The following is a 20,185-nucleotide window of genomic DNA, read 5'->3' as shown; positions in this document are numbered from 1 at the left end:
CTGTATACACAGGTGAAGCTTTGCTGGCTCACCCTCCGCTCACCTCCTGCTGTGCAGCCCAGTTCCTAATAGGCCAAGGACAGAACTGGTACCTGTTGGGGATCTCTGATTTAAATGAAATAGCTAGAACTTCCATTTTGCAGTTAATGGATGGTTTATTTTCTCCAAAGAGTTTCTATATGCACGATAAATCCAGTAACCCCAGTGGTTTACTCTGGCGTGAGAACAATTGCCTCCAAATAACCAGTGGGCTTATTCCCTTTGTTTTGTTTATGGAGATGGGGTTTTGCTATGTTGCCTAGACTGATCTTGAACTCTTGGGCTCAAGTAATCTGCCTATCTTGGCCTCCCAAAGTGCTGGGATTACAGGCATGAGCCACCGCGCCTGGCCTTCATTTGCTTTTTACTGATTGCTGCGTCAGCCACGGAGGGACCCTGTCCACTGAGTTTCCCAAGGAAACTTAGGGGCTAAAGCTCAAATGCTCCCCCGTGAAGTTGAGAGTTGGCTACCAGTGCCATAGTTACTTTCTCAGCACCACCATGGATAGCCAGAAAGACAGTGGGGGCTCAGTGTGCTATTTGTGTGGGCCTGTTCCCCCCACTACTCCTGCAATCTCAATAACTGTTCCCCCCAAGCTCCCTGTGCATTTCCTGTATATCTTGTAGGTATGAAGATAACAATAAAATGTTAAGTCCCCTTTGCTTCTCTCTGTAGTTGGCCTAAATCACCACAGCCGCTGACCCCCCAACACTTACTACACACACAGAGCATGGAGCAAGCCAGCCTCTCCACGGCATGCCTCATGGGCCAGGATTTAAGTCACTCAATCCTGATCGTTCTGTCACCTTCCCCCGCCGCTCAATTTGTGTTCTATTTTTCATCCTTCCTGCCACCCTCCTGGCTTAGGTCCGAACATTTATTCTGATCACTATAGAATAAGGAGACAGTAGTCTTCTTATTCATGTCTTACCTTCTCCCATCATTCATTCATTCACACCACTCTGCTTACCTGCTTGCCACTGCCACACCCTTACTCTTCCTTTTTTTTTTTTCGAGAGAAGTCTCGCTCTTGTCCCACAGGTATGAATGCAATGGTTTGATCTCGTCTCACTCCAACCTCTGCCTCCCGGGTTCAAAGATTCTCCTGCCTCTGCCTCCCAAGTAGCTAAGATTAAGGTGCCTGCCACCACACCTGTCTAATTTTTGTATTTTTTAGTAGAGATGGGATTTCACCATGTTGGCCAGGCTGGTCTCGAACTCCTGATCTCAGGTGATCCACCTGCCTCAGCCTCCCAAAGTGCTGGAATTACAGGTATGAGTCACCATGTCCGGTCCAAATTCTTTTATGCTTTTACCAGAGTAATTTTTATTTTATTTTATTTTATGAGACAGAGTTTCACTCTTGTTGCCCAGGCTGGAGTATAGTGGTGCAATCTTGGCTCACTGCAATCTCTGCCTCCCGGGTTCAAGCGATTCTCCTGCCTCAACCTCCCGAGTAGCTGGGATTACAGGCACCTGCCACCACGCCCGGCTAATTTTTCGTACTTTTAGTAGAGATGGGGTTTCGCCATGTTGGCCAGGCTTGTCTCGAACTCCTGACTTCAGGTGATCCGCCTGCCTCAGCCTCCCAAAGTGGTGGGATTACAGGTGTGAGACACCTCTCCCGGCCTCATATGTATGAATTTCGAAAGGGAATATATTTTTTCCCTGATTAAAGTCATATCATAGTGAGTTAGAAAGAGCCTGAATTTTAGAGCCAGCAAGCCCTGGTTCTATAGCTGCTTAGCATTTCTGTCTTTTAGTTTCTTTTCCTATGATATAGAGATAAATAGTAGTAACTATCTCATAAGGTTTATTATTAATTAATTAATTAATTTATTTATTTATTTTGAGACAGAGTTTTGCTCTTGTTGCCCAGGCTGGAGTGCAATGGCATGATCTGAGCTCACCACAACCTCCACCTCCTGAGTTCAAGTGATTCTCCTGCCTCAGCCTCCCAAGTAGCTGGGATTACAGGCATGTGCCACCACGCCCGGCTAATTTTTTATATTTTTAGTAGAGACGGGGTTTCACCATGTTGGCCAGGCTGGTCTCGAACGCCTGACCTCAGGTGATTCGCCCGCCTTGGCCTCCCAAAGTGCTGGGATTACAGGCGTGAGCCACCGCGCTCGGCCTATTTATGTTTTTGAGACAGAGTCTCACTCTGTTGCCCAGGCTGGAGTGCAGTGATGCAATTAGGGGTCACTACAGCCTCTACCTCCCAGGCTCATATGATGCTGCAGCCTCAGCCTCCCCAGTAGCTGGGACCACAGGCATGCACCGCCATGCCCAGCTAATTTTTGTATTTTTTGTAGAGGCAGAGTTTCACCATGTTGCCCAGGCTGGTGTCAAATGCCTGGGCTCAAGTGATGCTTTTGCCTTGGCCTCCCAAAGTGCTGCGATTACATGTGTGAGCCACCATGTCCAGCTGGAGAGATGCCATTTGAAGAGGGTTTTCAATAGTGAAGTGAGAACATGGCAGGTAGGATGCAGACCAGTAACTAGGACACTATGCAGAAATGCACCAAGGGAATGGCTACAATAGGAGGCTATCCCAGAAAGAATGTCGATCCAGCTTAGGTTGAATTTGATCCCTCAGTGGGCATCACTGAGGAGGTACTTTTCCTTAAACTCTTGGGAGGTAGGCACATGGTCTTTATTTATTTTATTTTATTTATTTATTTTTTTGAGATGGAGTCTTGCTCTGTCACCCAGGCTAGAGTCAGTGGCACGATATTGGCTCACTGCAACCTCCATCTCCCAGGTTCAATTGATTGTCCTGCCTCAGCCTCCTGAGTAGCTGGGACTACAGGCACACGCCACCAGTCCCAGCCCTTTGGGAGGCCGGGGCAGGAGGATCACGAGGTCAGGAGATCTACACCATCTTGGTCAACATAGTAAAACCCTGTCTCTACCAAAAATACAAAAATTAGCTGGGCATTGTGGTGGGCACCTGTAATCACAGCTACTTGGGAAGCTGAGGCAGGAGAATCGCTTGAACCCAGGAGATGGAGGTTGCAGTGAGCTGAGATTGCACCACTGTACTCCAGCCTGGGCAACAGAGTGAGACTCCCTCCCAAAAAATAAATAAATAAATAAATAAATAAATAAATAAATAATAAATGCACATGCTGGTATCCTTCATAGAGCTACTGAATCAGAATTCCTGAGATTAGAGGGTTTTTTGCTTGTTGGTTTATTATTTGCTCTTTAATTCTTTTTTTTTTTTGAGACGGAGTTTTGCTCTTGGTGTCTAGGCTAGAGTGCAGTGGCGTGATCTCGGCTCACCGCAACATCTGCCTCCCGGGTTCAAGCGATTCTCTTGCCTCAGCCTTCCAGAGTAGATGAAATTACAGGCATGAGCCACCAAGCCTGGCTAATTTTGTATTTTTAGTAGAATTGGGGTTTCTCTGTGTTGGTCAGGCTGGTCTCGAACTCCCGACCTCAGGTGATCTGCCCACCTCGGCCTCCCAAAGTGCTGGGATTACAGGCATAAGCCACCATGCCCGGCCTTTAATTCTTTTTTTTTTTTTTTTTTTTTTTGAGATGGAGTCACTCTGTTGCCCAGGCTGGAGTGCAATGGCGCGATCTCGGCTCACTGCAACCTCTGCCTCCTGGGTTCAAGTGATTCTTCTGCCTCAGCCTCCTGAGTAGCTGGGATTGCAGGTGAGCACCACCATGCCCGGCTAATTTTTGTATTTTTAGTAGAGACAGGGCTTCCCCATTTTGGTCAGGGCAGTCTCGAACTCCTGACCTCGTGATCTGCCCACCTCGGCTTCCCAAAGTGCTGGGATTACAGGTTCTTTAATTCTTTATTGAGTGCAGAGGCTCAATCTCAGCTCACTGCAACCTCTGCCTCGGTGTTCAAGTGATTTTCCTGTCTCAGCCTTCCATGTAGTTGGGATTTCAGGCCCGCACCACCATGCCTGGCTGATTTTTGTATTTTTAGTAGAGACAGGTTTCACCATGTTGGCCAGGGTGGTCTCAAACCCCTGACCTCAGGTGTTCTGCCAGCCTCAGCCTCCCAAAGTGCTGGGATTACAGGCATGAGCTACCGCACCCCGCCAGTTCAACGCATTTTGACAATAGTGTACATACAAGTAACTACTACCTAAAAGAACATAAAGAACATTTTCATTATTCTCAGAGAATTCCCTTATGTGCACTCCAGTCAATTCTGTGCCTACCACAGGCAAACACTGTTCTTTTTTCTTTTTTCAAGACAGGGTTTTAATTTGTCACCCAGGCTGGAGTACAGTGGTGTGATCATAGCTCACTGCAGCCTCAAATTCTTGAGCAATCCTCACGCCTCAGCCCCTGGAGTAGCTGGGACTATGGGTGCATGCCATCATGTCCAGCTAATTTTTTTTTTTTTTTGAGACGGAGTCTTGCTCTGTCGCCCACGCTGGAGTGCAGTGGCACAATCTCGGCTCACTGCAAGCTCCGCCTCCTGGGTTCACGCCATTCTCCTGCCTCAGCCTCCTAAGTAGCTGGGACTACAGGTGCCCGCCACCATGCCCGGCTAATTTTTTTGTATTTTTAGTAGAGACGGGGTTTCACTGTGTTAGCCAGGATGGTCTCAAACTTCTTCTTCTTCTTTTTTTTTTTTTTTTTTTTTTGAGACAGAGTCTCGCTCTGTCGCCCAGGCTGGAGTGCAGTGGCACTATTTCGGCTCACTGCAAGCTCCGCCTCCCGGGTTCAAGCCATTCTCCTTCCTCAGCCTCCTGAGTAGCTGGGACTACAGGCACCCGCCACCATGCCCGGCTAATTTTTTTTTGTATTTTTAGTAGAGACGGGGTTTCACCGTGGTCTCGATGTCCTGACCTTGTGATCCGCCTGCCTCGGCCTCCCAAAGTGCTGGGATTACAGACGTGAGCCACCATGCCCGGCCAGTCTCAAACTTCTGACCTTGTGATCCGCCCACCTTGGCTTCCCAAAGTGCTGGGATTACAGGCGTGAGCCACCGCGCCCGAACAGCTAATTTTTTTTTTAAGTTTTTTTTTTTTTTTTTTAACTAGAGACGGGATCTTGAACTCCTCCTGGATTCAAGCAATCCTCCTATCTCAGCTAGCCAAAGTGCTGAGATTACAGGTGTGAGTCACTGCAGCTAACTGCACTATTTTGATTTCTATCACCATAACTTAGTTTCAGTATGCTAGGATTTAAAAAAAATACAGGTAAGTAGCTGCTGCAGTGGCCCATGCCTGTAATCCCAGCACTTTGGGAGGCTGAGGTGGGCAGATCACCTGAGGTCAGGAGTTCGAGACCAGCCTGGCCAACGTGAAACCCCCATCTCTACTAAAAATACAAAAATTATGGCCAAGTGCGGTGGCTGATGCCTGTAATCCTAGCACTTTGGAGGCCGAGGTGGGTGGATCACCCGAGGTCGGAAGTTGGAGACCAGCCTGACCAACATGGAGAAACTCCGTCTCTACTAAAAATACAAAAATTAGCCGGGCGTCATGGTACACGCCTGTAATCCCAGCTACTTGGGAGGCTGAGGCAGGAGAATTGCTTGAACCTGGGAGGCAGAGGTTGCAGTGAGCCAAGATCGCACCACTGCCCTCCAGCCTGGACGACAGAGCAAGACTGTCTGGAGGAAAAAAAAAAAAAAGTTAGCCCGGCTTGGTGGCAGGCACCTGTAATCCCAGCTACTCGGGAGGCTGAGGCAAGAGAATTTCTTGAACCTAGGGGGCGGAGGTTGCAGTGAGCCGAGATTGTGCCATTGCACTCAAGGCTGGGTTACAAAGGGAGATTGTGTCTCAAAAAAAAAAAAAAAAAAAAAAAGCGAAACTCCATCTCAAACAAACAAACGAAAACAGATAAGTGTATTATGAAAGAAGTAGAGTTGCCTGTAATCCCAGTGGCCCAGGAGTTGGAGACCAGCCTGGGTAACATGGCAAAACCTGTCTCTACTAAAAACATAAAAAATTAGCTGAGCGTTGTGGTGTGAACTTGTAGTCCCAGCTACTTGGGAGGCCAAGGTGGGAGGATTGCTTGAGCCCAGGAGGTCGAGGCTGCAGTGAGCCAAGATTGTGTCACTGCACTCCAGCCTGGGTGACAAAGTGTGACCCTGTCTAAAAAAAAAAAAAAAACAAAGTCTGGACGCAAATATTCTAGGGCTGCTAAGACAAAAGGGTTTCACTAATTCTTATTTTGCTACTTAGCCAGTCTTCAGATGTGGTTTTCGCCTCATGACCAGCAAAGCTGCTTGACGTTCAGTCATCATGTCCATATTCCAGTCAACAGGAAAAACAAAGGACAGAAGTGCCTATACCTCCCTTCAAGGACAATTTCTGGATGTTACGCACATTATCTTTGCTTACAATTCACTGTCCAGAATTTAGAGGTGACTGCACCTAGTTACAAGGCAGTGCTGGAAATGTAGTCTTTCTTCTGGACCATCTCACGCCCAAGTGAAAATCAGGAATTTCATAATATTGTGACTTGTGAGTTGCATACCAAAACCAAACAAGTCCATTATTATGGTGACAGAAAGTGATGTCAATGCCTAAGGTTTGGTCAATCTCTTAAAATTGACAGGCTGACAAAAAGGAGGGAGCTATTAAATTAAAGAAATAAGAGGCTAGTGGCCTGACACTATCTCCATACTTTGAGTTCCTATGTAACAAACTGCAACTGTTATAACTTAGTATATAAACAAACTCAAACCTAATCTAGAAGTATGATTTTTATAACAGACTACTGTGTCTCACCCAATCACAGGCAGTTGATTGATCAGACCAAGTTCAAATAAGGCAAACACAGAACTGTAACCAAGCAAGCTATTTCTGTACTTTACTTTCCTATTCAGGTTATAAAAGCTCACTGCTCACACTGCAGAGTGCAGCTCTCTAAACCCATTTCAGTACTGAGTGCTGCCTAGTTCGTGAATCACTTTTTGCTCAAATAAACTCTGTGAAATTAAAAAAAAAAAAAAAGGAAGAAAGAAATAAACAAAAAGAAAGAAAGAAAAAGAAAGAAAACTAGGGATTTTGCCAGGTGTGGTGGCTCATGCCCGTAATCCCAGCACTTTGGAAGGATAAGGTGGGTGGATCATGAGATCAGGAGTTCCAGGCCAGCCTGACTAACATTGTGAAACCCGGTCTCTACTAAAAATACAAAAATTAGCTGGGCGTGGTGGTGTGTGCCTGTAATCCCAGCTACTTGGGAGGCTGAGGCACGAGAATCACTTGCAGTGAGCCGAGGTCGTGCCACTGCATTCCAGCCTGGGCGACTGAGCAAGACTCCATCTCAAAAAACGAAAACAAAACAAAACAAATCAAAGAAAACGAGGGATTTTATTTTATTTTATTTTATTTTATTTTATTTTATTTTATTTTGCGACAGAGTCTTACCCTGTCGCTCAGGGTGGAGTGCAGTGGCGTGATCTTGATTCATTGCAACCTCGGCCTTCCTGGTTCTAGCGATTCTTCTGCCTTAGCCTCTCAGTAGCTGGGATTATAGGCACCCACCACCATGCCCAGCTAATTTTTGTATTTTAGTACAGACAGGGTTTCACCATGTTGGCCAGGCTAGTTTTGAACTGATGAGTTCAGGTGATTCTCCTGCCTTGGCCTCCCAAAGTGCTGGGATTACAGGTGCGAGCCATTGCACCCGGCCTTTTTTTTTTTTAATTTATTTTTTCTTTTTTAGTTTCTCTTTTTTGGTTCTTTTTTCTTTTTTCTTTTTATTTATTTATTTATTTATTTATTTATTTATTTATTTATTTTTTGAGATGGAGTCTCGCTCTGTCGCCCAGGCTGGAGTGCAGTGGTGCAATCTTAGCTCACTGCAAGCTCCGCCTCCCAGATTCACGCCATTCTCCTGCCTCAGCCTCCCAAGTGGCTGGGACTACAGGTGCCCGCCACCACACCCGGTCAATTTTTTCTATTTTTAGTAGAGACGGGGTTTCACCATGTTAGCCAGGATGGTCTTGATCTTCTGACCTTGTGATCCACCCACCTAGGCCTCCCAAAGTGTTGGGATTACAGGCGTGAGCCACCGCGCCCGGCCTTTTTAATTTTTTTTAATTAAAAAAATTTTTTTGAGATGGAGTTTCACTTTTGTTGCCCAGGCTGGAGTGCGATGGTGCTCTCTTGGCTCACTGCAACCTCCTCCTCCCAGGTTCAAGTGATTCTCCTGTCTCAGCCTCCCTAGTAGCTGGGATTACAGGCATGTGCCACCACACCCGGTTAATTTCATGTTTTTAGTAGAGACAGGGTTTCACCACGCTGGCCAGTCTGGTCCTGAACTTCTGACCTCAGGTGATCCGCCTGCCTTGGCCTCCCAATGTGCTGAGATTACAGGTGTGAGCCACTGCGCCCAGCCTATTGTATTTTTTTTTGAGAGGAGTCTTGCTCTGTCACCCAGGCTCGAGTGCAGTGATGCAATCTTGGCTCAGTGCAACATATACCTCCTGGACTTAAGCAATTCTCCTGCTTCCGCCTCCCAAGTAGCAGAGACTACAGGAGCCCAATACCATGCCAACATAATTTTTTATTTTGGAGATGGAGTTTTGCCCTTATTGTCCAGGCTGGAGTGCAATGGCGCATTCTCGGCTCACTGCAACCTCCACCTCTTGAGTTCAAGCAATTCTCCTGCCTCAGCCTCCCAAGTAGCTGGGATTACAAGCATGCATCACCACGGCCAGCTAATTTTGTATTTTCAGTAAAGGTGGGGTTTCTCCAGGTTGGTCAGGCTGGTCTTGAACTCCCAACCTCAGGTGATCTGCCTGCTCGGCCTCCCAAAGTGCTGGGATTACAGGTGTGAGCCACCACACCTGACTGCAAATTTCTTTTGTTTTTGTTTTTGTTTTTAGATGTAGTCTTGTTCTGTTGCCCAGGCTGAAATAAAATGGAATGATCTTGGCTCACTGCAACCTCTGCCTCCTGGGTTCAGGGGATTCTCCTGCCTCAGCCTCCTGAGTAGCTGGGATTACAGGCATGTGCCACCATGCCCCACTAACTTTTTTTTTTTTTTTTTTGAGACGGAGTTTTGCTCTTTCGTCCAGGCTGGAGTGCAGTGGTGCGATCTTGGTTCACTGCAACCTCTGCCTTTGTTTCAAGCCATTCCCCCCTGCCTCAGCCTCCCGAGTAGCTGGGATTACAGGTGCCCACAACCACGTCCAGCTATTTTTTTTTTTTTTTGTATTTTTAGTAGAGAAGGAGTTTCATCATGTTGTCCAGGATGGTCTTGAAGTCCTGACCTCGTGATCTGCCCACCTCAGCCTCCCAAAGTGCTGGGATTACAGACATGAGCCACCGCGCCCGGCCGTGCCCCACTAATTTCTTTTTTTTTGAGACGGAGTTTCGCTCTTGTTGCCCAGGCTGGAGTATAATGGCGCAATCTTGGCTCAGTGCAACCTCTGCCTCCTGGGTTTACGCGATTCTCCTGCGTCAGCCTCCTGAGTAGCTGGGATTACAGACATGCACCACCATACCCAGCTAATTTTGCACTTTTAGTAGAGATAGGTTTCACCATGTTCGTCAGGATGGTCTCAAACTCTTGACCTTGTGATCTGCCTGCCTCGGCTTCCCAAATTACAGGTGTGAGCCACTATGTCTGACAATTTTTGTTTTTTTAGTAGAGGAGGGGTTTTGCCATGTTGGCCAGGCTGGTCTCGAACTCCTTACCTCAAGTGATCTGCCTGCCTCGGCCTTCCACAGTGCTAGGATTATAGGTGTGAGCCACCGCACCCGGCCACCAGGCTAAATTTTTTTGTATTTTTAGTAGAGACGGGGTTTCACCATGTTGGCCAGACTCATCTTGAATTCCTGACCTCAATGATCCATCTACCTTGGCCTCCGAAACTGCTGGGATTACAGGCATGAGCCATTGCGCCCGGCCAGGATTTTATTAGTGAGGAAGAAGAAATAAGATTAGTAAATCAAAACTATACATATTTCTATTATATATTACTGTTTATTATACATAGTATTATATCATTGTATGCTTTTAATATTTATTGAATACCAGGAAAATATACAATAAAAATATTTTTCTTTAAAACAAATTAAAGTGGGCTGGGCATGGTGGCTCATGCCTATAATCTTAGCACTTTGGGAGGCCCATGTAGGAGGATTGCTTGAGCTCAGGAGGTTGAGACCAGCCTGGGCAATGTAGTGAGACCCTTATGTACAGACAAAAACTAGCCAGGCATGGCGGTGCCTGCTTGTAATCTCAGCTACTTGGGAAGTTGAGGTCGGAGGATTGCTTGAGCCCAGGAGGTTGAGGCTGCAGTGGACTGAGACTGTGCCCCTATACTCCAGCCTGGGCAACAGAAGGAGACTCTATCTCAAAAAAAAAAAAAAAAAAGTTAGCCAGGCATGGTGGGGCATGCCTTTAGTCCCAGCTACTCGAGAGGCTGAGGTAAGAGGATAGCTCGCACCTGGGAGGTTGAGGTTGTAGTGACTCACTGCACTCCAGGCTGGGCTACAGAGAAACACCCTGTCTCACAGACACACCAAAAAAACAAAAAACATTAATTATTTTTCCCCTAGTAAAGATCTTTCTTGTTACCTACTATGAATATAACGAAGTAGTGTTTTTAAAAGTATGAAGACTGTAGCAGAATGGCTATATTTAAGTCATGGCTCCACAGTTTACTTGCAGTTGTACACTTTGGATAAGTCACTTACTTCACCTCTCTAGTTGCAATTTTGTTGTCTGTAATGTGAGGATAATAGTACCTACCTCATAGGGTTGCTACGAAGATGAAATGGACCAGGTGCGGTGGCTCACGCCTATAATCCCAGCACTTTGGGATTCTGAGGAGGGCAGATCACTTGAGGTCCGGAGTTCGAAACTAGCCTCGCTAACATGGTGAAAACCCATCTCTACTAAAAATACAAAAATTAGCTGGGCGCAGCAGCTCACACCTGTAATCTCAGCACTTTGGGAGACTGAGGCAGGCAGATCACCTGAGGTCAGGAATTTGAGACCAGCCTGGCCAACATGGTAAAACTTCATCTCTACTAAAAATACAAAAATTAGCTGGGTGTGGTGGCGAACGCCTGTAATCCTAGCTTTTTGGGAGGCTGAGGCAGGAGAATCTCCTGAACCCAGAAGGTGGAGGTTGCAGTGAGCCAGCATCGCACCACTGCACTCCAGACTGGGCGACATGTCGAGTGAGACTCTGTCTCCAAAAAAAAAAAAAAAAAAAAAAAAAAACAATAAAAATACAAAAATTAGCTGGGAGTGGTCGTGCATGCATGTAGCCCCAGGTATTCGGGAGGCTTAGGCAGGAGAATCGCTTGAAAGTGGGAGGTGGAAGTTGCAGTGAGCCGAGATCATGCCACTGCACTTCAGCCTGGGAGACAAAGCAAGACTCCTTCTCAAAAAAAAAAAAAAAAAAAAAAAAAGATGAAATGTATTTATACACCCATGAATACATAGAGCAGTAAGTATTCAATAAATGCTATAATTGTGGTTGAAACTTTAGAAAATTAAAAAAATTAGGAAGAGCAAGAAAAGGTAATCAATAATCCATCTTCCAAAGGCAGCCAATATTAAAATATTGAAGTATTTACTTACAATAAAATTTCCATGGATATTTGTACCCAGTGGAAATACTTATGTATGTGATTTGTATCTTATTTTTTATTTTTATTTTTTAGACCAGGTCTTGCTCTGTCATGCAGGCTGGAGATTCATCCCCCTGCCTTAGTAGCTGGGACTACAGGTATGCACCACCTCACCTGGCTAATTTTTGTATTTTTTGTAGAGAGGAGGTTTCACCATGTTGGCCAGGCTGATCTTAAACTCCTGGGCTCAGGTGATCCACCTGCCTTGGCCTCCCAAAGTGCTGGGATTACAGGTGTGTGAGCCACCACACCCAGTTGATTTGTCTCTTCTTTAGTCCAGAGCCTCTCTTCTCGTCTTCATTCTGCTTTGTGTCTCAGGAGGGACTCATGAGGACTCCATCAATGGATTATACTGAGCTCTTCTATTTGGGTTTACCTAATGGGGACACTGTGATAGGGTATTAATTTCCCTTCTCCTTTGAGGAAGTTCTCCTTTGAGGAAGTGGGGTGGGTTGGCTGTGCCCCTTTACTGAAGGTCTCACCTCTTGTCTTTCCATGACACCTCTTGTCTTTCCTTTCTGTCTTTCCATATGGCCATGCTTTCTGGGATCTCCATTTCAGCCTACGTTTGGTAACTGCTGTTGATAGACAGCTGCAACAAGTTCTGCAATAATCTTTATTGGTTTCCCTGAACCTTTTGTAAATGATTCCTTTGCTAAATCTCCTCAAATTACCCAGTTTGAGTGTACCATGTCCTTTCTTCTAGGACTTTGATACATAGGAGAAGAACAAAGTTTTTTTCAGGAAGATTAATTTTAGTAGCTGTATAATATTCTAGAGTGCCAATATACCAACAATAATGGCAATTACTTAATGTGCATGTCAGGTGCTTTATAGACATCATTTTATTCAGTAATTAGCACCTCCAGAGATTAGTATTTTACAGATGAGGAAAATGACTTCATAGAAGGCTGAAAACTTATTTGCCTGAAGTGACAGAGCTAATAAGCAGCAAGGTCAGTCTTACTTTAGAATCTGTATTCTTCCCACTAAACCCAGTGGTTCCAAAGCCCAGCTAACCATGAAAGAGAAAAATCTGGCTGGCACGGTGGCTCATGCCTGTAATCCCAAAACTTTGGGAGGCTGAGGCAGGCAGATCTTTTGAGCTTTTGACTACCTGGCCAACCTGGCAAAACCACATCTCTACTACAAATACAAAACTTAGCCGGGCGTGGTGGTGCACACCTGTAATCTCAGCTACTTGGGAGGCTGAGACACAAGAATCACTTGAACCTGGGAGGCAGAGGTTGCAGTGAGCTGAGATCGAGCCACTGCACTCCAGCCTGGGTGAGGGAGTAAGACTCTGTCTCAAAAAAAAAAAAAGAAAAAAAAAAAAGAGAGGGAGAGAAATCTATTTCCACTCCCAGAGATCTTAACTTAGTAGGTCAAGAGTAAGACCCATAAATCTCTATTTTTATAAAAGTTCCTCGGGAGATTCTGATGATAAGCTAGATTTGGGAAAGAAAGCACCGTTTACCTCATCTTAATATACTGATGTTTCCTTTTTATTGGATATTTAGATCATCTGTACATTTTGTCCTTATGAATAAGACTGAAATAAAGATGGTTACATATAAAGTCTTGCCCATATTTAATACTGTTCACATAATACAAGTCTCAAAAGAATGAATGGTGAATCAAAAATAGAAATATTTTTGGCCGGGCGTGGTGGCTCATGCCTGAGGATCACCTGAGGTCAAGAGTTTGAGACCAGCCTGGCCAACATGGTGAAACCTCGTCTCTACTAAAAACAAAAAAAATTAGCCAGGTGTGGCGGCACACATCTGTAATCCCAGCTACTTGGGAGGCTGAGGCACAAGAATCGCTTGAATCTAGGAGGCGGAGGTTGCAGTGAGCTGAGATCGCACCACTGCACTCCAGCCTAGGCTACAGAGCAAGACTCCATCTCAATATATAAATAAATTTTAAAAATAAATAAATGGTCCTTGGCAAAGCCTGAGTCCTGTCCTCTCACTCCTCCCCAGTCAGAATGAGCTTCACCATTCGCTCCACCTTCTCCACCAACTACCGGTCCCTGGGCTCTGTCCAGGTGCCCAGCTATGGCGCTCGGCCAGTCAGCAGCTCAGCCAGCATCTGTGCAGGTGCCGGGGGCTCTGGTTCCTGGATCTCCGTGCCCCGCTCCACCAGCTTCTAGCGCGGCATTGGGTTTGTGGGCCTGGCCGCCGGAACGGCCGGGGGTCTGGCAGGAATGGGAGGCATCCAGAACGATAAAGAAGCCATGCAAAGCCTGAACGACAGCCTGGCCTCCTACCTGGACAGAGTGAGGAGCTTGGAGACCGAGAACCGGAAGCTGGAGATCAAAATCCGGGAGCACCTGGAGAAGAAGGGACCCCAGGCCATTACTTCAAGACCATCGAGGACCAGAGGGCTCAGATCTTCACAAATACTGTGGACAATGCCCGCATCGTTCTGCAGATTGACAATGCCCATCTTGCTGCTGATGACTTTGGAGTCAAGTATGAGACAGAGCTGGTCATGCACCATTCTGTGGAGAACTACATCCATGGGCTTCGCAAGGTCACTGATGACACCAATGTCACTCGCTGCAGCCGGAGACAGAGATCGAGGCTCTCAAGGAGGACCGGGTCTTCATGAAGAAGAACCACGAAGAATAAGTAAAAGACCTGCAAGCCCAGATTGCCAGCTCTGGGTTGACCGTGGAGGTAGATGCCCCCAAATCTCAACACCTTGCCAAGATCATAGCAGATATCCGGGCCCAATATGACGAGCTGGCTTGGAAGAACCGAGAGGAGCTCGACAAGTACTGGTCTCAGCAGACTGAGGAGAACACCACATTGGTCACCACTCAGACCGCTGAGGTTGGAGCTGCTGAGATGCCACTCATGAAACTGAGACATACAGTCCAGTCCTTGGTGATCGACCTGGACTCCATGAGAAATCTGAAGGCCAGCTTGGAGAACAGCCTGAGGGAGGTGGAGGCCCGCTATGCCCTGCAGATGGAGCAGCTCAACGGGATCCTGCTGCACCTGGAGTCAGAGCTGGCACAGACCCGGGCAGAGGGACAGCGCCAGGCCCAGGCCCTGCTGAACATCAAGGTCAAGCTGGAGGCTGAGATTGCCACCTCCCGCCGTCTGCTGGAAGATGGCAAGGACTTCAATCTTGGCGATGCCCTGAACAGCAGCAACTCCATGCAAACCATCCAGAAGACCGCCACCCACAGGACAGTGGATGGCAAAGTGGTGTATGAGAGCAACGACACCAAAGTTCTGAGACATTAAGCCAGCAGAAGCAGGGTACCTTTTGGGGAGCAGGAGGCCAATAATCAGTTCAGAGGTAAAATAAATAAATATTTTTAAGATTTTTGATTTTTTTGAGATGGAGTCTTGCTCTGTTGCCCAGGCTGGAGTGCAGTGGCACCATCTCGGCTCACTGCAACCTCCGCCTCTGGGGTTCAAGCAATTCTCCTGCCTCACATTCTGGAGCAGCTGGGACTACAGGTGCACTCCATCACTCCCAGCTAATTTTTGTATTTTTAATAGAGATGGGGGTTTCACCATATTGGCCAGCCTGGTCTCGAACTCGTGATCCACCTGCCTTGGCCCCCCCAAAGTGTTGGGATTACAGGCATGAGCCACTGTGCCTGGCCACTTTTTGATGTTTTATTCAAACATTCATTTATTTGGCTACTTAAATATTCATTTAAAAATTCTGCATGCTTTCCCTGCCTGGCCAACATGGTGATATCCCATCTCTGCTAAAAATACAAAAATTGCCAGGCATGGTGGCTCACGTCTGCAATCCCAGCACTTTGGGAGGCTGACCACCTGAGGTCGAGAGTTCGAGACCAGCCTGGTCAATGTGGTGAAATCTCGTCTCTACTAAAAATACAAAAACTAGCTGGGCGTGGTGGTGGGCGCCTGTAGTCCCAGCTACTTGGGAGACTAAGACAAGAGAATCGCTTGAACCTGGGAGGTGGAGGTTGCAGTGAGCCAAGATTGTGCCACGGCACTCCAGCCTGGGCGACACAGCCAGACTCTGTCTCAAACAAAACAAAACAAAAGAAAACATCACAAAAATTAGCTGGGCATGGTGGCACATGCCTGTAATCCCAGCTACTTGGGAGGGTGAGGCAGGAGAATCACTTGAACCTGGGAGTTGGAGGTTGCAGTGAGCCGGGATTGCACCACTGCACTCCAGCCTGGGCAAGAAGAGTAAAACTCCCTCTCAGGAAAAAAAAAAAAAAAAAAAAAAAAAAAAAAAAAAAAATTCTGCATGCTTTCTACCAATATTTATTTATTCATTTTTCTACAAATATTTATTAGACATTTATCATGTGCCAAACACTATGCCAGAGTTTTGAAATACAACAGTGAGGCCAGGTACGGTGGCTCATGCCTGTAATCCCAGCACTTTGGGAGGCCAAGGCAGGAGGATCACCTGAGGTCACGAGTTCAAGACCAGCCTGGCCAACATGGTGAAACCCCATCTCTACTAAAAACAAAAAAATTAGCCAGGGATGGTGGTGCAGGCCTGTAATCCCAGCTACGTGGGAGCCTGAGGCAGAAGAATTGCTCGAACCTGGGAGGAGGTTGCTGTGAGCCAGGATCAAGCCATTGCACTCCAGCCTGGGCAACAAGAGCAAAACTCCATCTCGGAAAAAAAAAAAAAAAAACTGCATTCTTTCTACAAATATTTACTAGACCTTTATCATGTGCCAAGCACTGTGCCAGAGTTTTAAAATAGTGAGACTGGGTGTAGTGGCTCATGCCTGTAATCCCAGTACTTTAGGAGGCCAAGGCAGGAGAATCACTTAAGCCCAGGAGTTTGAGACCAGCTTGGGCAAAGTGGTAAAACCCTGGCTCTACTAAAAATACAAAAATTAGCAGGTCATGGTGGCACGCACCTATGGTCCCATCTACTTGGGAGGCTGAGGTGGGAGGATCTCTTGAACCCGGGAGTGGGAGGTTACAGTGAACTGAGATCATGCCACTGCACTCCAGCCTGGGTAACACAGTGAGACTCCACCTTAAAATAATAATAATAATAATAATGTAAATAAAATATTTAATTTACAATTGCAATTGGTCTATGAAGGAAGAGTAAGGGAGAATATAACTTCTGATTTGTATATGATTAGTGAATATATTATTAAGGAAATGACATTTACACTGAAGCTTGATGAATGGCTAGATGCTGGCTGTGCAGAGGGAAGAGACAACATTCCAGGCAGAGGAAGTGGCATATGTAAAGGCCCAAACATGATGTGAGGGAATGTGGCAAGTTATCTAAAATAGATGTACGTTGTAAGACATGTGTGTCATATGGCCATGTATATACTGAGGTAAAACAAGAGTGAATATGGAGGAATTAATTAAGTTATTGTAGTGGCTTATGAAGATGAAGTAGGAAGGAGAAGACTGACAGCTTGAAGTAGAGAGGTGTCAGTAGAGATAATGAAAAGTGGATAGATTATAGATTTATTTAGAAAGTAGGGCTGGGCGCAGTGGCTTACACCTGTAATACCAGTACTTTAGGAGGCCAAAGGGGGTGGATCACTTAAGGTCAGGAGTTTGAGACCAGCCTCAACAACATGGTGAAACCCCGACTCTACTAAAAATACAAACATTAGCCAGCCGTGATGGCACCTGCCTGTACCAGCTGCTGAGGTGGGAGGATCGCCTGAGCTCAGGAGGCGGAGGTTGCAGTGAGCCGAGATTGCGCCACTGCACTCCAGCCTGGAGGACAGAGCCAGACTCCATCTCACACAAAGAAAACCAAAAAAAAAAAAAAAGAGGAAAAAATGGATTTAGGGCCAGGTGAGGTGGCTCATGCCTGTAATCTCAACATTTTGGGAGGCTGAGCTGGGAGGAATAGATTGAACTCAGAGTTCAAGCCAGCCTGGACAACATAGTGAGGCCATGTCTCTACCAGAAAAAAAAAAAAAAAAAAAAAATGCCGGGCGTGATGGTGTGTGTCTGTGTTCCCAACTACCGGGAGGCTGAGGTGGGAGGATCCCTTGAGCCCAGGATGCTGCAGTGAGCCGTGTTTGTACCACTGCACTCCAGCCTAGGTAAGAGTGAGATCCTGTCTCAATAATAATAATAATAGTAATAATAATAATAATAATAATAATAATAATAATAGGCCGGGTGCGGTGGCTCAAGCCTGTAATCCCGGCACTTTGGGAGGCCGAGACGGGTAGATCACGAGGTCAGGAGATCGAGACCATCCTGGCTAACACGGTGAAACCCCATCTCTACTAAAAAATACAAAAAAAAAAAAAAACCAAACTAGCCGGGCGAGGTGGCGGGCACCTGTAGTCCCAGCTACTCGGGAGGCTGAGGCAGGAGAATGGCGTGAACCCGGGAGGCAGAGCTTGCAGTGAGCTGAGATCCGGCCACTGCACTCCAGCCTGGGTGACACAGCACTCCAGCCTGGGCGACACAGCGAGACTCCATCTCCAGAAAAAAAAAAAAAAATATTATAATAATAATAATGGGCCGGGTGTGGTAGCTCATGCCTGTAATCCCAGCACTTTGGGAGGCCGAGAAGGGTGGATCACCTGAGGTCAGGAGTTTGAGACCAGCCAGACCAACATGGTGAAACCCCGTCTCTACTAAAAATACAAAAATTAGCTGGGCGTCATTACAGGCACCTGTATTTATTTGATAAGTAATATCAAATGAAATGAACAAGGATGATTACTGCAGTAGTGTTTGTGGAAAAAACTGACTATACCCCAGGACAGCAAGGTCAGGAATTTGAGACCAGCCCAGCCAACACAGAAAAACACCATCACTACTAAAAATACAAAAAATTAGCCAGATATGGTGGCACATGCCTGTAATCCCACTTCTCTGGAGGCTGAGGCAGGAGAATTGTTTGAACCTGGGAGGCAGAGTTTGCAGTGATTCAAGATTGCACCATTGCATTCCAGCCTGTGCCACAGAGCGAGACTCCATCTCAAAAAACAAAACTAAACATAAATGCACTGTAACTTTGTCATACAAGGGATTACAAAAAGTAGTCAAAGGGACTAAAGTTACCTATACAAACATGGAAAAATGTAAAAATTACCTCAAAATGGATTACAGATTTAAACGTAAAATGTAAAACTATAAGCGTTTAGAAGAAAACACAGGAGAAAATCTCCAGGACCTCTGCCTTGTTGAGGAATTCTTAGATGTGACACCAAAAGCACAATCCATTAAAAAAAAGGATACATTAGACTTCATCAAAATTAAAAACTTTTGTTGTGATTTACCAATCACATATCTGATAAAGAACTCATATCTAGACTATATGAATAATTTTCAACTCAATAGTAAAAAAAACAAAAACAAAACCAATTAGAAAATGAGTAAAACCCAGCCAGGCATGGTGGCTCACACCAGTAATCCCAGCACTTTGGGAGGCCAAGGGAGGAGGATTCCTTGATCCCAGGAGTTTGAGACCAGCTTAGGCAACATAATGACACCCTCACTTCTACAAAAAATTTTAAAAAATTAGCCAGGTGTAGTGACACACAACTGTAGTCCCAGCTTGGGGAGGTTGAGGTGGGAGGACCACTTTAGCCCAGGAGGTGGAGGCTGCAGTTAATTGTGATCGTGCCACTACACTCCAGCCTGGGTAACAGAGCAAGACTTTGTCTCAAAAAAATTAAAAAATTGGCCAGGCACAGTGGCTCATACCTGTAATCCCTGCCTTTTGGGAGGCTGAGGTGAGCAGATCACTTGAGGTCAGGAGTTCAAGACCAGCCTGTCCAACATGGTGAAAGCCTGTCTCTGCTAAAAATACAAAAATTAGGCGGGCGTGGTGGTGCTCGCCTGTAATCCCAGCTACTTGGGAGGCTGAGGCAGGAGAATTGCTTGAACCTGGGAGATGGAGGTTGCAGTGAGCTGAGATTGTGCCACTGCACTCCAGCCTGAGTGACAGAGCGAGACTCCATTTCAAAAAAGAAAGAAGAAAGGAGGACTCCAGGAGAGAATGAAAGTTGTGTTATAGTTATAGGAAACTAAAACTAAATGCCTTGTAGAAATATCAATCATGTAAATCCAGAAACAGGCAACCCAGCCCATTTTGAGGAAATTACATAAGTGGAATCAGGCCATAAGTATGCCCTTGAGACTGGCTTTTCCAGGCTGTATAATGCCCTAGAAAGCCACCCAATTTGTTGCATGTATCAATAGGTTGTTCTTTTTTTTTTTTGTTGTTGTTGTTGTTGTTGAGACGGAGTCTCGCTTTGTCACCCAGGCTGGAGTGCAGTGGCCGGATCTCAGCTCACTGCAAGCTCCGCCTCCCGGGTTCACGCCATTCTCCGGCCTCAGCCTCCCGAGTAGCTGGGACTACAGGCGCTGCCACCTCGCCCGGCTATTTTTTGTATTTTTTAGTAGAGGCGGGGTTTCACCGTGTTAGCCAGGATGGTCTCGATCTCCTAACCTCGTGATCCGCCCGTCTCGGCCTCCCAAAGTGCTGGGATTACAGGCTTGAGCCACCATGCCCGGCCTAGGTTGTTCTTTTTTAATGCTGGGTATTCCATGGTATGGATGTACCACAGTCTATGTAACCATTCACCATT

At 46.2% G+C, this 20,185-nt stretch overlaps 1 protein-coding gene and 1 pseudogene across 1 annotated transcript in view; one reads left to right on the top strand and one right to left on the bottom strand.

Moving 5' to 3' along the window:
• SMIM14 (small integral membrane protein 14) overlaps nucleotides 1–20,185 on the bottom strand; it is a 720,432-nt gene that overhangs the window by 490,387 nt on the left and 209,860 nt on the right. The window lies entirely within an intron of this gene.
• Nucleotides 13,616–14,885, top strand: LOC126954657 (keratin, type I cytoskeletal 18-like; annotated as a pseudogene).

The sequence above is a fragment of the Macaca thibetana genome, chromosome 5 (assembly GCF_024542745.1).
Source record: "Macaca thibetana thibetana isolate TM-01 chromosome 5, ASM2454274v1, whole genome shotgun sequence".
Classification (NCBI taxonomy): Eukaryota; Metazoa; Chordata; class Mammalia; order Primates; family Cercopithecidae; genus Macaca; species Macaca thibetana.
The sequence above is the reverse complement of the archived record's forward strand: the minus strand, read 5'-3'. Positions and strand labels throughout refer to the sequence as shown.